Source organism: Setaria italica, chromosome III (assembly GCF_000263155.2).
Source record: "Setaria italica strain Yugu1 chromosome III, Setaria_italica_v2.0, whole genome shotgun sequence".
NCBI lineage: Eukaryota > Viridiplantae > Streptophyta > Magnoliopsida > Poales > Poaceae > Setaria > Setaria italica.
The window spans coordinates 38,892,983-38,907,260 of record NC_028452.1 but is presented as its reverse complement, the minus strand read 5'-3'; positions in this window follow the sequence as shown (position 1 = coordinate 38,907,260).

The window sequence follows — 14,278 nt, the reverse complement described above, 5'->3', positions numbered from 1 at the left end:
TATGTCTCGGAATGCGACACGTGTCCACGTATCAAGCAAGCCACTTGAAGGTAGCAGGTACTTGCAACCGCTACTATTCCATCTGGAAATGGGAAGATATCAGCATGGATTTCATTGTGGGATTACCCGTTACTTCTCAGCGCCATGATTCTATTTGGGTTATAGTGGACCGTCTTACCAAGACGGCACATTTCCTTCCTGTTCACACTACCTACACCGCTCGGAAATATGCAGAATTGTATCTTGACCGTATTGTGTCCCTACATGGTGTGCCAAAGACAATCATCTCTGATCGAGGAGTTCAATTCATCGCACGCTTTTGGGAACAACTACAGTCCGCACTTGGCACTAAGCTAATCCGTAGCTCAACATATCACCCTCAGACTGATGGCCAAACAGAAAGGGTGAATCAAATTCTAGAAGACATGCTACGTGCTTGCGTCATACATTATGACAAGAATTGGGATAAATGTTTGCCATTAGCGGAATTTTCCTATAACAATAGCTACCAAGCTAGCTTGAAAATGGCACCATTTGAAGCCCTATATGGTCGAAGGTGTCGAACACCTTTAAATTGGTCTCAAGCAGGAGAAAGACAAACCTACGGGCCTGATCTAGTAGTTGAAGCCGAAGAGCAAGTTAAAATAATTCAGGCAAATCTTAAAGCCGCCCAATCACGACAGAAAAGCTATTTTGACAAAAGGAGAAGACCCTTACAGTTTGACATTGGTGATCATGTATACCTCCGAGTCTCACCGACTAAGGGTGTACCACGGTTTGGGATCAAAGGAAAATTGGCTCCCCGATACATTGGTCCCTATGAGATCGTGGAAATATGCGGACCAGTCGCATATAGAGTTAAACTCCCTAACAGACTTTCAGCTATACACGACATATTCCACGTATCGCAGCTCAAGAAGTGTGTACGAGTTCCCACGGCAATTATTGAGCAAGAAGAGGTATCGATAGACCCGGATCTTTCCTATGTGGAGTACCCAATCAAGATTGTTGATCGCAAGGAAAGGAAGACCCGGAACAAAATAATGAGGATGTTCAAAGTTCAGTGGAGTCATCACACAGAAGCCGAAGCCACATGGGAAACGGAGGAGTATCTTAATACCCACTTCCGTGGATTTCTTTTCGATCAGGGAGGTACGATACCCAAGCCACACTAGTTCTTTTTCTTTCACTCGAATCTCGGGGCGAGATTCCTTTAAGGGGGGTAGGCTGTAGCAAACGAGCTAAAATTTACCTTCTTTGAGCTTAAGTGAAGTCATTAGAGCTTAATGGAACCAATGAACAGCCTTGCACCCAAGTAAAATGACCCCTTTTGCCCCTCACAAGCTAAACACGTGTTCAAGCCATAACTCAATTTTTTGCTCAAAAACTTAAAAATATGCCTAACTAAGAGTTGTATAACTCACAAATTCTAACAACTTTTATAATTAGCGTTTTGCTTGAAACTGATCGGAAAAGGGTCAAAATATCGAATTACAAATCTGGGCCGAAAGGTGCAGATCAAATAAAGTCAGAACTTTGGAGCCCTTTTTCTCACATTTTCGAATGTATGCTCATGACAAACCTTTTATGAAAGTTTTAGTGCTACGAGTCCTTAACAACTTTGATTTTTGAGCATAGGCCAAAATCTGCAAAGAAGGTTTTCAAAAACGAGGTCAAACGTAGCTAAAATGGTCAACACCGTCAAAAATGGCTGAAGTGTTCAAGTCTGAAAGTTTTGGATTTTGCCAAACTTTGAAGCGTTTTATCTTCAATTCAGCTTCGAATTTGAAATCAAGACAGTTACAAGAATTGAACTTAGATCCTAGGCCTACAACTTTTGTAAAGGGAGTAGGGGTTGTGCAGTTCAAAAATCTGGAGAAGATCGCGCTCGAAGATTGCCCTATCGTCCGATCCCGCAAATCCCGCACCAGAGCTCATGCTGAGCACGCGTGCGCCGCGCTCCCCTCGCCGGCCGCCCCGTGGCACGTGCTCCTCGTCGCTGCCCCGTCGAGTTGCCCCCTGCCGCTGCTCTATCTGCACGCGCCCTGCGACGCTCTGGCACGCCACCGCCGCCGTGCCCGCCAATGCACGCCCGAGACAAGACGCCACAGCTGGTACCAGAGCTTGAAAGCATGACAGAGAAAACAACAGACTTTAAATATCTTTTCTAAAATAAAACTTGCAAGAAATTAGTTTGAAAATTTCGTACGATCGTTAAGGATGAACTTAGTACGAGAAGCCCTAGGGGAATTTTTGGGTTATTTAAGGTGGCTATTAGCTATTGGTTATTTTACTGACTTCCAGCACTTTCGCCCACGTGTACTATACGTGCGCAGAGTTCCGCATCGTGAGTATGCGAGGGGTGATAGGAAGTTCTATTCAAAAGAACCTATCATCGCGGTTGTTTTCGCCCACGTTTATTATACGTGCGTAAGGTTCCGTATGATGATTCATGCGAAGGGTGGTATGGTTCGATTCCAACGAGCCTATCATCACGGTTGTTCGCCCACGTTTATGATACGTGCGCATGATTCCGCATCACGAGTATGCGAAGGGTTATATGGTCCTATTCAAAGGGGCCTATTTCCACGGTTGTTGCGCTGTCCATGCAGCGTTAAACGCATGGGTGCCATTTCTATAGTGAATGGTAATGAATGGGGACGCTTTCGTGAGTACTGGCACGAAAGGTTCATGTGGTATTGTGTTTTTCTGCAGGTACACTAACCACGTTCGTTTAGGAAAATGATATTAGAAACCCGACTAGATACTATAGGGAGCGATGTAATTGTTGCCTCGCCACCGGCACTAATCACGTAAGTCCAATTTTTGGCAATTATTTTGGTTGAGAGGACGATGTAGGTCGTGCATGCATCATGAACTAAAATCTGTGAAACCGAACCATTAAATCGACCTTGCTCATGTGTTTTAAGTTTTTTTTCCACGTTAAGGATTTTCTAGCTGCCTTTTTCAGCATGGTGTCTTATCAAAATCTTTTGGGTTGTTTCCATGTGTTATCTACAGAAACTTTATATAAGAAAAGTGTGTAAAAATGTTTTATTATGCCACTGGTAAAATTTGGTAATTTTTCCCAAAGGATCTGCGAGCAATGACAAAAATTTGTAACTCCTTATTTCCTGGAAATACAGTTTGTGCACCTGTTATAGTCTTCCTGTTTCGACTCCCTTAAGGATATTTTCTGCTAGGCACTTCTTAAGAAAAGCTGTAGAGCACTGTTTGAAGAACCTTGTGGTAAATTTTCAGCTTATTTAGATCTCTGGTTTGGGATTTATGCTCAGTTTATTGCCACACTGTCCCTGAAAATTCCAGCATGTGCCACCTGCCAAGGATCTGAGTATATCACCCTGTTAGGATCTGTTTTCACTCCACTTATGAATATCAAACTTGTTACCAATTATCAGAAGGGAATGTTGGTAAAATTTGGGAATTTTTGGATGAGTACTTGTTGAGTTATGAGCTTTTTCTCTAGCCTACCAGAATCTGTTTTCATCCTGAGTTTTAATCTCATGTTTCTTTTATCACTCCTTGGTTCCAGATGGCCGCTCCTGGGCACGTGATGCGTGGCACGGATGGCACCTCCCACTCCACGTGCCTACACTTCGAGGGTTTTCCCGCTATCTTGGGAATTTTGGATAAGATTGGATAAGATAGGTCATTTATTGGCAAAAATCGAAAAGGTTACCTCTCGTCCCTTCCGCAAATTCGACTACCTTGAGGTGGTTTGGGTACCAGTCGCCGCCTCTTTACGCGGGACACGAGTACCTGGAGCATGGGGTGCAAAGGTGCAGCGTGCGTGTGGTTGTACCTCCACCCCCAGTGCAGCCACAGTGGCCCCAGCTTGAGGTTTCGACATATGGTCATACCCTCGAGGATACTTGGGAGTCCGCTGCCCTGCAGGCCCTCACTCAGTTCTGCAGACTACACCCTTTCGAGGTCCTTTTGGATCCGATTGGCTTGTTCCCCGCTAGGGACAGGCTGGACGCAGACTGGCTTGATAGGGTGAACAACATGGAGGTGTTGGTCACCTCACACCCGCAGGTCACCCTCTCCACCACAACGCGTTGTATGAATGTGTTGTACCGACTGGTCGAGCTCCAGGGGAGAGCTATGGCTGTCTTGGCTCGGATAGTTGTGGACACCCAGGAGCATCTCAATACCACCAAGAAAGATTTGGTGGAACAGTCGTACCAGCTCATCCAGAGGGGTATACGGATCTCTGACATGGAGACCCGGATCACCAAGCTAGAGGAGGAGGTGACAGATATGGAGCACGATATGGTATTGCTTGCAGAGGAGAAGCTAGAGGTTGAGATGGAGCTAGCTGTTGCTAATGCGCACTTGGATGAGCACCACGCCGAGCTCAATGCCATCCATGCGCAGGAGCAGCAGGGGGAGAATGACCCGATGGAGGAGGAGGAGGAGGAGGAAGACCCCGAGGAGATCGAGGGTGTCTCGAGCATGGACTTCGAGGGCGTTCAGTCTCCGCCCCGAGTTGGTGACGCCCCTTCTCCGGTGCACAGCGCTTCCTCCGTGGGCAACTTAGATGACTTCTAGGTTTTTGTTGTAGCGAGTTGGTCTTCTGTTGTTACTCCTCGGCAACTTATATTTTGGATGGCGATGTAATAGGTTAGCCTCAAGTTGAGTACCCTTGCTGCCATAGACTTGTTATGTATGCATGGACATGCTTTTGTCATGACTGGCGATGTAACCGAAAACTTGGCAGAAATATAGTTGCTGTTTGGTCTCAGTTTTAACCCTATCTCCACTCACTTTTGAACTGAGATTTACATACCAAAGTTGTGCAAAAACTTGTGTTCTAACCGCTTGTAAAATTTCAGCTCCTTTCGATCTGTTAAACTCGTGTTAGAAGCCAAAACTTCACCGCTCAGATTGCTGAAAAACAGCCGGACAACGACTCACTCAGCTCACTTTTCGATCTCTTTATCTTATGTTTTGGTCAGCGAGCGTAATACAAAAGTTGTGGCATATGAAATGCTCTAACTACTGACCAAAGATGAGAAACAATGTGCATATAGAAGAAGAGATATGCACCTACTCAATTAAAGGATCTTATTGTTGTTTTTCTCAGGATCCGCAAGATTTATGTTTATGATCCCGCACATAATTTTTCCTTGTTTTTAAGCAAGCTTTCGAATTATGTGACTAATGGAAAGATACCCTCTTGCAGATGGTGCGCACTGCACGCTTAAGCTCGATCCCAAGTGGTAGCGAGGATAATCGAGCACCTCCGCCGCCACCGCCTCCCCCGCCTTCGCTAGAGGCGATCTTGGCTGCACAGACAGAGCTCTTGCGACACATCGTCCAAGGGCAGCAACAGCAGCCTCAGGGAGGAAGGGGTCATCAGCAGCCCCAGATCGCTCGTTACGAGGATTTCTTGGGGACCCAGCCCCCGCTCTTCCACAAGACTGAGGATCCTCTCGATGCTGATGCATGGATTCACATTCTGGAATCCAAGTTCGAGCTTCTTACTATGCCTTGCACCGATGACAACAAGGCACGGTTTGCAGCCCAGCAGCTGCGTGGTTCTGCCCACCTCTGGTGGGACCACTACCACGCCATGCTGCCGGCTGACCACATCGTCAGCTGGGATGAGTTCAAGACCGCTTTCAGAGGCCACCATATCCCTGAGGGCCTAATGGAGCGCAAGCTCAATGAGTTCCTGGCTCTCACCCAGGGAAGTCGCGACGTCCTGCATTACGCGTAGGCCTTCAACGACCTATGCCGCTATGCCAGCTATCACGCGGATACGGATGAGAAGAAGCGGGATCGGTTCCGCAGGGGCTTGAGTCTCGAACTCAAGGAAAGGTTGAACCCCATCAAAGTGGATACCTACAACGAGCTGGTGAATCTGGCCATTTCCCAGGAAGACTGCATGAAGACCCTCAAGGCCGACCTGAAGCGGAAAGCTCCCATGATATCACCTAGCCCGCCTGCTCGGAAATTTAGGATGGTTCCCCCTTCAGCACCTCGCAGGCCCGCGCAGCCTGGGAGATGGGTTGCTCCCCTCCCCACTCTCGCAGCACCTCGCCACGCTCAAACTTTGCCGGCGAAATCCACCACCGTGAGCGAGTCTCCGGTCGATTCCTTGCAGCCACGGCGCCTCCTCATCGTCCCGCTTCCGTTTTGCCCCTTCCCAGGCTCCCTCCCTTGCCGAGCAGCCCCCTCCACGTGAGCCCCCATCCGCCCCCTTCCTGTGCCGTGAGAACTGCTGCACGCCGTCCCTCCTCATCGCAGCGTCGCTGGTGAGCACTCCTGGCCCAAGGCGCCACCCCTCTCCTCTTCCCCCTGCCGTGTGCTCTTCCTTTCCCTCTGTCGCGGCCGGCCCCCAAGTTCCAGCGCCATGTTTTGTGCCGTGCCTGAATGTTGCTGTGCTTTTGTACGTGAGGGATCTATGTGGGGAAGAAGAAAGAAAGTCAGGGGGTTATGGGGAAAATCGTGGGATTTATGTTTGAGGTGGGTTTTTGTCCAGGGGTGTAGGCGCAAGATCCAGGGGCCTCTACGCATTTAACCCATAGATTGGAGGGCTAGATTGGAAGATTGCCTCGGTTTTCTTTTTTTTCCTAGATCTAAAAAGGCTGAAAGCTTAAAAAGGCATAGAAAAGTGTAGAAAAATGCTAAAAATGCAAAATAAATTTTTTTAGACTCAATATTCTGTGTAGTTTCATATAAAAATAAGTTTACACATGTCTCTGTTATAATTAATGTTATATGATTTAATCCTTGTGTAAGCTAGTTTAAATCATAGCAAATCACAGAAAAATGCTAAAAAGGTAAATCCAACTCTCAAGTGTTTGTTTCTGAGAATAAAAGCTTAGAAAAATGGTTTAGAGCCTAGCTTAGACATTTAAGTTATTGTTTTAGTTTATTAATTGAAATCTACGGGTAGATTTTTCTTTTTGCATAATGATAAATCCAGAGATGATAAAAATATGAAACCACTTGGAATAATTCAGGAATGAGGTGTAGTTCACAGGAAAATTATGAGACTTGGTTTGCAAGTTAATGAAAACCTCTTTCCTTTTTAGAGAAAGATAAAAAGGAATAATATATGAAATGTCTTTCAGACTCTTGGTTTTGCATGTTGAATCATTTGCACCTGCATTTCATGTAGAAGTTAACATCGCCGACGGTACATACGAGCTGCACCCGATGCCCGAAGAGGAAGCTGTAGCGGATCTACACCACGCCGAAGTCGAGCCCATGCTAGAGCAAGCTGAGGACCAGTTCGCTAACTCCGAGTGTGAAGGCAAGCCCCGGATCATAAATTCCTATGTTTAAATACTTGCAATATATTGGTTGTTTTGATTATGCATTTACGTTTATAGGAATTGATTGAAACCATAGATGCATGAATATAGTGGCCCTTGATCTGAACACTAGTATAAGAAGTCGAGTAGTTGCAATGCTAAATAGGACTCGGTAAAAGTCGAGTGATTTCCTGTCACTCGAGAGTTATAGGAGTTGAATGATTTTCTTTTCATTGCAACTATAAGGATGATGGACGGGGCTGGGCTTATGTTGGTACTCGATGGTTTGCCCCGTCTGTCTACTTGAAATTGGACTAAGGTCGAAAGGTGATGGTGTTCGTGATCAAGTGTTTGAAAGTACTAATCTCAGACCTAGTATGGGATGGGGAAGCCTAGTACCTGATTGAACTGGGACGTGGCTTATACCCCTGCTGTCCTTGGAACGTCGTTCCCATGGTGCATCATGTGGGTGCAATGGCGGTCATAGTACGGTAGAGACCGGGACTGTGGAGCATTGCATGCCAAAGGAAGTTTGGACCTGACACGTACCTAGGGATCGATGGGGACGGCTGACAAGTGAAGTGACCCTTCGTGGTGCGCGGATGTCGTGGGATTAGGTTCGCCATGCATGGTTAATAAATTCGAATCGATTCGTCTGCCTCTCACAGTGTGGGACTACTTGATCGCTATGCTACACTGAGTAAGAATGAAAGATGATGATGATATAATATTGTTACTTGTTATTAATTGCTTGGAAAACTATGCTTGTTTAGTATAGTTGCTAACTTAGAATGATAAACAACAGTAGAACTGGTGGCTAAAATGTTGAAAGTAAGGACCTACACTAGTCGCTTTTGGCAAAACAAAACCCAGAGCCAAAAAGCTTACATGTCTAGGTGTTAGTGGATTAGTACCACAGGTCGGTTAAGTCTTGTTGAGCATAGTTGCTCAGCCTTGTTTGTGGCACCTCTTTTCAGGTGAGGATGATGTTTCTGAGTTCGCTGCTAGTTCTGCTTGGTCTACCCAGCTCCCTCCGGGTTGGACGGTCGAGTGGGATCCCTCCTCGGACGGCGAGGACAGGGGTCAGTGATGTCATGATCGGCTTCTTCATGATATCGTGCATCGACGTTTAGTTTCCGTGTGTTTTATTTCCGCTGCTTGAACACTCTACAAACTATGTTTGAATTTCTGAATTTTATGTTGTAATAAATCGATGCACTTTGTTTAATCTGGGTGGACTGTTGTAATCTCTGTAACCACTCACCATCGTGTGAGTTTTGCTTTCTCGATCCTGCGTTACGTGGTTTTATCGGAGGAAATTCGACGGACGACCAAGTTGACTTGTTTAAAGTACATGATCGCGTTTAGGCGACTTAAGTGTGCTTTAGCCAAGTTAATTTAGGCGGTTCCGCCACAACTTCGCCTCCCATTCAGTGAGATAGCTAATCACAAGGTCCCAAAATGAGAGGGGGGTACGGAACGGAGTGCTTTTCCCCAGCAGTAGCCCCTCACTAGCGAGGGTCATCTCCACGAGCCAAACTAGCGAATTAGCTCATTTCGAGCTTGGGACCCAGGACTCCCCGAAGCGCCTCCCCATTTTGGCTCATTATTTTTTTGTTTCCCATCCGAAAGATGTTTCCTCGTATTGTGCTAACTGAACAATCGCCTTTTGAAATTCGCGCTCGTTGATGGTCTATATAATGCGGGCTCCCCCTAGGGTTTCCCACTCGCTTTCATTTGCTCATCTCGCCACCTGCCTCTTTGTGCAGATCTGCCTTAGGTACTCAATTTTTCTCTTTTATTTATTTGCTTCTACATTTTACTTCATTTTGAGAATTCAACGCCTTCGCTTCTTAGGACTTTGCGATTAATGCACTCTTGTTCATTTAGGATTAAACATGGCTCCCTCAAAAAATCAGCCTAAACTCCTCCCACTACTGTGTTTGGGCGAAGTCGCGTCACCCCCAAGATGATCCGTGACTTCATTACTGCTGGACTCATCCAAGATGGGTGTGGGCGCGCCCTCGGTGCTGAGACTACTCTTGTGCCCCACGACAACGAAGTCGTGGTCTTTGGGGATCTTTTCATGGCTGGACTTCGCTTTCCTTTGGATCAAGTCATTATTAATATTTTGCTTAAGTGTGGGATGTTCCTTCACCATCTTACTCCCAACGGTATACTCCACCTCAGTATTTACATGTGGGTCTGCAAAAGCATAGGAGTTGTGCCTAATGTCAAGAATTTTCTTCAAGCTCACGCAATTCATCATCAACCGAAGTATGTTGAAAGAATTGGGGAGAATGGTGTGCCGATTAAGGAAGAAGCGCAATACGGTTGCCCTTACTTCCAATACAAGACCGAAGGCTCTACCCCAGTGACTTCGTACAAAAACCGATGGGAGGACTACTGGAATTGCTTTTGGTTCTATCACACCATCAAAGTGGATAGCGCCTCTAGCACCCATCCTCTCGTATGCAAGGAGTTCAAGAGATATACCCAAGGATATGACTTGTGAAACCAAACAAAATGACTCCAGTCGCCTTTTCATGGTTGCCTCCGTGAATTGGTGAAGTCGTATGGTACTCGCGACTTGGTCGAAGAGTACTGTGCTGTCAAGGTTTTTCCTGTTAAAGCTAGGTGGTCTATTGTTGCTTGGAAAGATTTCAGCAGTCCCATCAAGATTCCCGACTTCACCCGAAGCTTTAACCTGATGAAAGATGGTAAACGAGCATATAATACTCCTCTGTTTGTCTTGAGTTCTATGATCTTTTTCTTATTATATGGTGCTTACTTTCGTTGCTTTGGTCCACAGACATCGAAGTTAGGGAGGTCGAGGAAAGGGCTAACATCATTCTTGGCCCTGAGAGCGCCAAGGAGTACAACGAGCTAGAGAAACAACTGGATGGCTCCCAAAGCAATCGCGTGTTCGAGTTCTTCGAGGTCCAGAGCGGCACCCGTGAAGCTACCCTTGTTCACAAAGAGAACGCACTCAAGCGTGCTCTCAAGAAGGGCTCTGCTGCTGCTGGCAAAGCTTTTGTCCCCCTATCGCTCGTCGCAAGAGGCATAGCAAACACCAGACTTCCCTGACTCCTCGTGCCCAGAAACACCCTCGCGTTGAACCTCGTCCTTCCGAGGAAGTTGTTGAATCTAGCCCGGAAGAGAGCGAAGATGAAGGTACTGGATCTGGCTCAGGTGACGGCCAAAGGAACTTTTTGGACGACACACTTAATGCGAGCCACAGTCGCCAAGAGGATATTGATATCACTTCGTCCCCGACCCTACAATATCCTGCAGACCGTGTTCCTCTTAATCCTGCAATCCCTCAAGCTTCTACTGCACCTCAAGCTACTGGTACTGCTGATAAGCCTTTTGAGATCCAGTACAGCGACGATGAACCTGATAGAGATGATGAACTTCTTGTCCGTTGTCCCCGAAGTCGGGATCCCCTGCCTACCTCAAATGTTGTTGCACCCGAAGTGCCCACTAGTCACATGTTAACTGTGACTCATGAAGCAGAAGTTATCGAAGACGAAGCTGCTGCTGCTGGCATTATGACTTTGGCTCAACAAGCGGCCCAGAATACTTCGGGTCTCGGTGCAGGTTCTGACTCCAACCATCCCCCCCAAACCCCCCCCCCCCCCCCCCCCCCCCCCAAATGTTGCTGCAGAACGCTTGGACTTAGCCGAAGGCACTCTTCTGTTTGGGGGCACCCAGCGCAATTTGCTCAAATTTTCCAGTGGTCGCCGAGAACGCAATGTGCTGCAAAAGGCTCAAGACAGCTTCACCTTTCCTATCATGGAAGAAGACCTTGGCGAGGACAGCACTGAATATATATTGACTCATGCTCAGCACTTGTCTATGAAGGCGTTTGTTGCTTGCCGCATCGCGCAACGTCGCATTTGCGAAGACCTACGGAAAAAGCAATCTATGGCAGAAATCCTCGAGAGTGCTTTGGCTAAGGAAATTGAAGTGGTAAAAAACTTCATCTTGAAAAGGAGAATTTGACTGCCGCCCTAGACAACGAGAAGTCCAAGTTGACTTCACTTGTGGCTGAGAAAGAGTCTATTTCCAAGAGAAACGAAGAGCTTGAGGCCGAAGTTGAGAGACTTCGCTCCTTTGCACAAGCTGCTGAAACTGAAAAATCCCGAGCTGATCAGCTCCAACTCTCTCTGTTAGATTGATCTCTTTCCCGATTGGCCCAAAGGCCAATCAGGACCTTGATCTGCGCCCTGATCGGGGGCGCTCACCCTATCAATGGGTGGTGGGCCCCTGTCGCGCTGCGCTATATAAACAGGGTGGGAGGACCCGGCTCGGCACACGAGGTTCGCCGCAGCCAGCCGCCCCCACCGACACACCTACCGATCTAGGTTGCGCAGTAGCGGCGGGAAGCACCACCGCCACCTCACCGGCGACCGGACTACACTGCGCGTCGCTGCCTTGCGCAGACTACACCAGCAGAACCCGCGATGGCCAGCAGCTCTGCTGCTCCCACCTCTAGGGGTGAAGGTACCCCTTTACTCTCCCTCCCACACTCGGCACTCACCAGGAACACCTAGTCCCTCAAGTCTCTCTCTCTCGAGCCCGACTAGATGTGCTCTAGAGATCCTAGGCTAGGCTCTAACACTCTCTTGATGCAAAGTGCAAAGAGGTTGAAGAATTATCCGGTGTGCAAGCGCAGTTCAAGAAACTAAAAAAGGATCATGATGAATATGCTGATGCTATTGATGAAAGTTTTTGCTACATTCATGCTGAACTAGCAAAGTTACTCACTGACTTCGGTTCACCTCCTCCTCCACTCAACTTTGGGGACTGCGTTATCGGTGATATCCTAAAATGGGTTGTAGATGGCATCCAATCTCTTAGAGTCAACGTGCGTGCTACTGTATCTGCGAGGAGCCTTGCCCACGCCATTTGTTCACTCATGATTAGTCCTTCAGATGGCGGTGACCCAGTTATCACGAAGTCAGCATTGCGTCATCTTCGCGATTGCGACTATACCTGGCCTGAGGACGTCTCTGCCGACAAGATCCCTACATTTCCCAAGAACATTGCGAAGAACTTTATGAGGGATTCCTTTCAGCGACCTGGCTATATATGCTCCCACTGTTGAGGAAGGACGTCGTCTTTTCCATCAGGTTTTCTTTTCTTTTACCTTTTGATTTTGTTCGTGACACCCTATCATTCTTCACTTGACTAAATATTGCTTCTTTTTGTGGAGCAATGAAGTCAAAGCGCTGGAGCTGGTCCCTCTGGTACTGCGCCCTGCGGACTCTGCCGCTACTACTTCGCAAGCAGCCCCTGTTGTGGACTTCGTTGCTGCTCCTATGGAGACTTCTGCTGGAATAGGCCCTAGAGGAGAGGTGCGAGGATTTCATACCCCAATGACTATGAATCGCGGTGATTACTTCATGTCTAGTACTTTGTGGTGTAAATTCCACTCTAAATTTCCCGCTGCATCCTTGATGAGCTTTGGTCTTATAAAACTCGAAACACTAGTAGAGAATTGGCTTTCGATGCGCCCCCTTTTGTCCCAGTTTAAAGTTGGCCTGGGACAAAAGGTTCACCAACCAGGACTAAAGCTTGGTCACTGGTGGGAGGCTCACCAACCGGGACTTTTTATCCCGGTTGCAAAGGCTAGTGGGAAAAAAAAGACCTTGAGAGGCCTTTTATCCCGGTTTGAAACACCAACCGGGATAAAAGACCCCCCTTTTATCCTGGTTGGTGTTACCAACCGGGATAAAACCTTTTTATCCCAGTTGGTAACCCTTTTATCCCGGTTGGTAACCGAGAGCCTTTTATCCCGGTTTGTAATACCAACCGGTATAAAAGGGGATCATTTATCCCGGTTGGTGTTTCAAACCACGATAAAAGAGTCCCCAACGAGGTGACTGAAAGAGGACTAAATCCCTCGAACCCTTTTATCCCGGTTTGTAATACCAACCATTTTATCCCGGTTTGTAATACCAACCGGAATTCCAACCGGGATAAAAGGGTCCCCCACGAGTTAATACAAAAGGATAGTATCCCCTAATAGTCAGATGTGGTGTTTAGGTGAGATGGCAAGGAAGCTACACGCGCATATTTCGCGTGAAAAATCTCGTAACTTGTGGCTTGCGACGTGCGTGTGGGGGGGGGGCTCCCGGGATTTCTTCTTTTTTTTTGCAGCGCCTGGCATGGTGACCTATTTTATCCCGGTTGGTATTACCAACCGGGATAAAAGGGGGTCTTTAGTCCCGGTTGAGTGACCCGGGACAAAAGACCCCCTTTTGTCCCGGTTGGTTTATCCCGGATGGATTTTCGGGAGATTTGCACCTTACCAACCGGGACTAAAGACCAATTCTCTACTAGTGAAAATATGACGAACGAAATGTATCCGCGAAGTTTTTTTTTGAGAATTTACTCGTAACCAATATGAGCATGATTACATTCTTCATCATCAATATGTTGAGTGAGAACTTCGCCGTCTTGACGGGATCAGCCATGGAATTCCATACGTTGGACATTTCAACTTGCTTGAAAAGACAGAACCTATTGATTATGTTGGAGACACGACCGTTGAGTTTATTCATAAGCATTCTTACAAGTGATTGTATCGAGTTGTAATTTTTCTTCATTAATTTTTATTTTATTTTTTTACCTTTTCAGGTTCTGCAATGGATGAGAGTTTTCTTCGCGACTGCGAATAAAATTGTCGATGTTGTTGTACAACGTTTGATCAAAGAGTACGGTTTCGCTTAATGTTTCTGATACAAAATTTCTGAATTTAAATTACAAAAGCTTAAAAAGAAAAAAGAAACTAAGAAACTGTGGCGGAACCGTCCTAATTAAACCGACTTAAGTGTGCTAACCATCATCTTAATAGTTAATCCGGTCACACACACTTAAAACGGTGTAATTCAACAGTGCGTCGGGTCAAGCTTGCTTCAACCACTGAATATCTTGATCGAAACAACATGCAACAAGTCTCACACGAAGGTGAGCGCAGATGATAC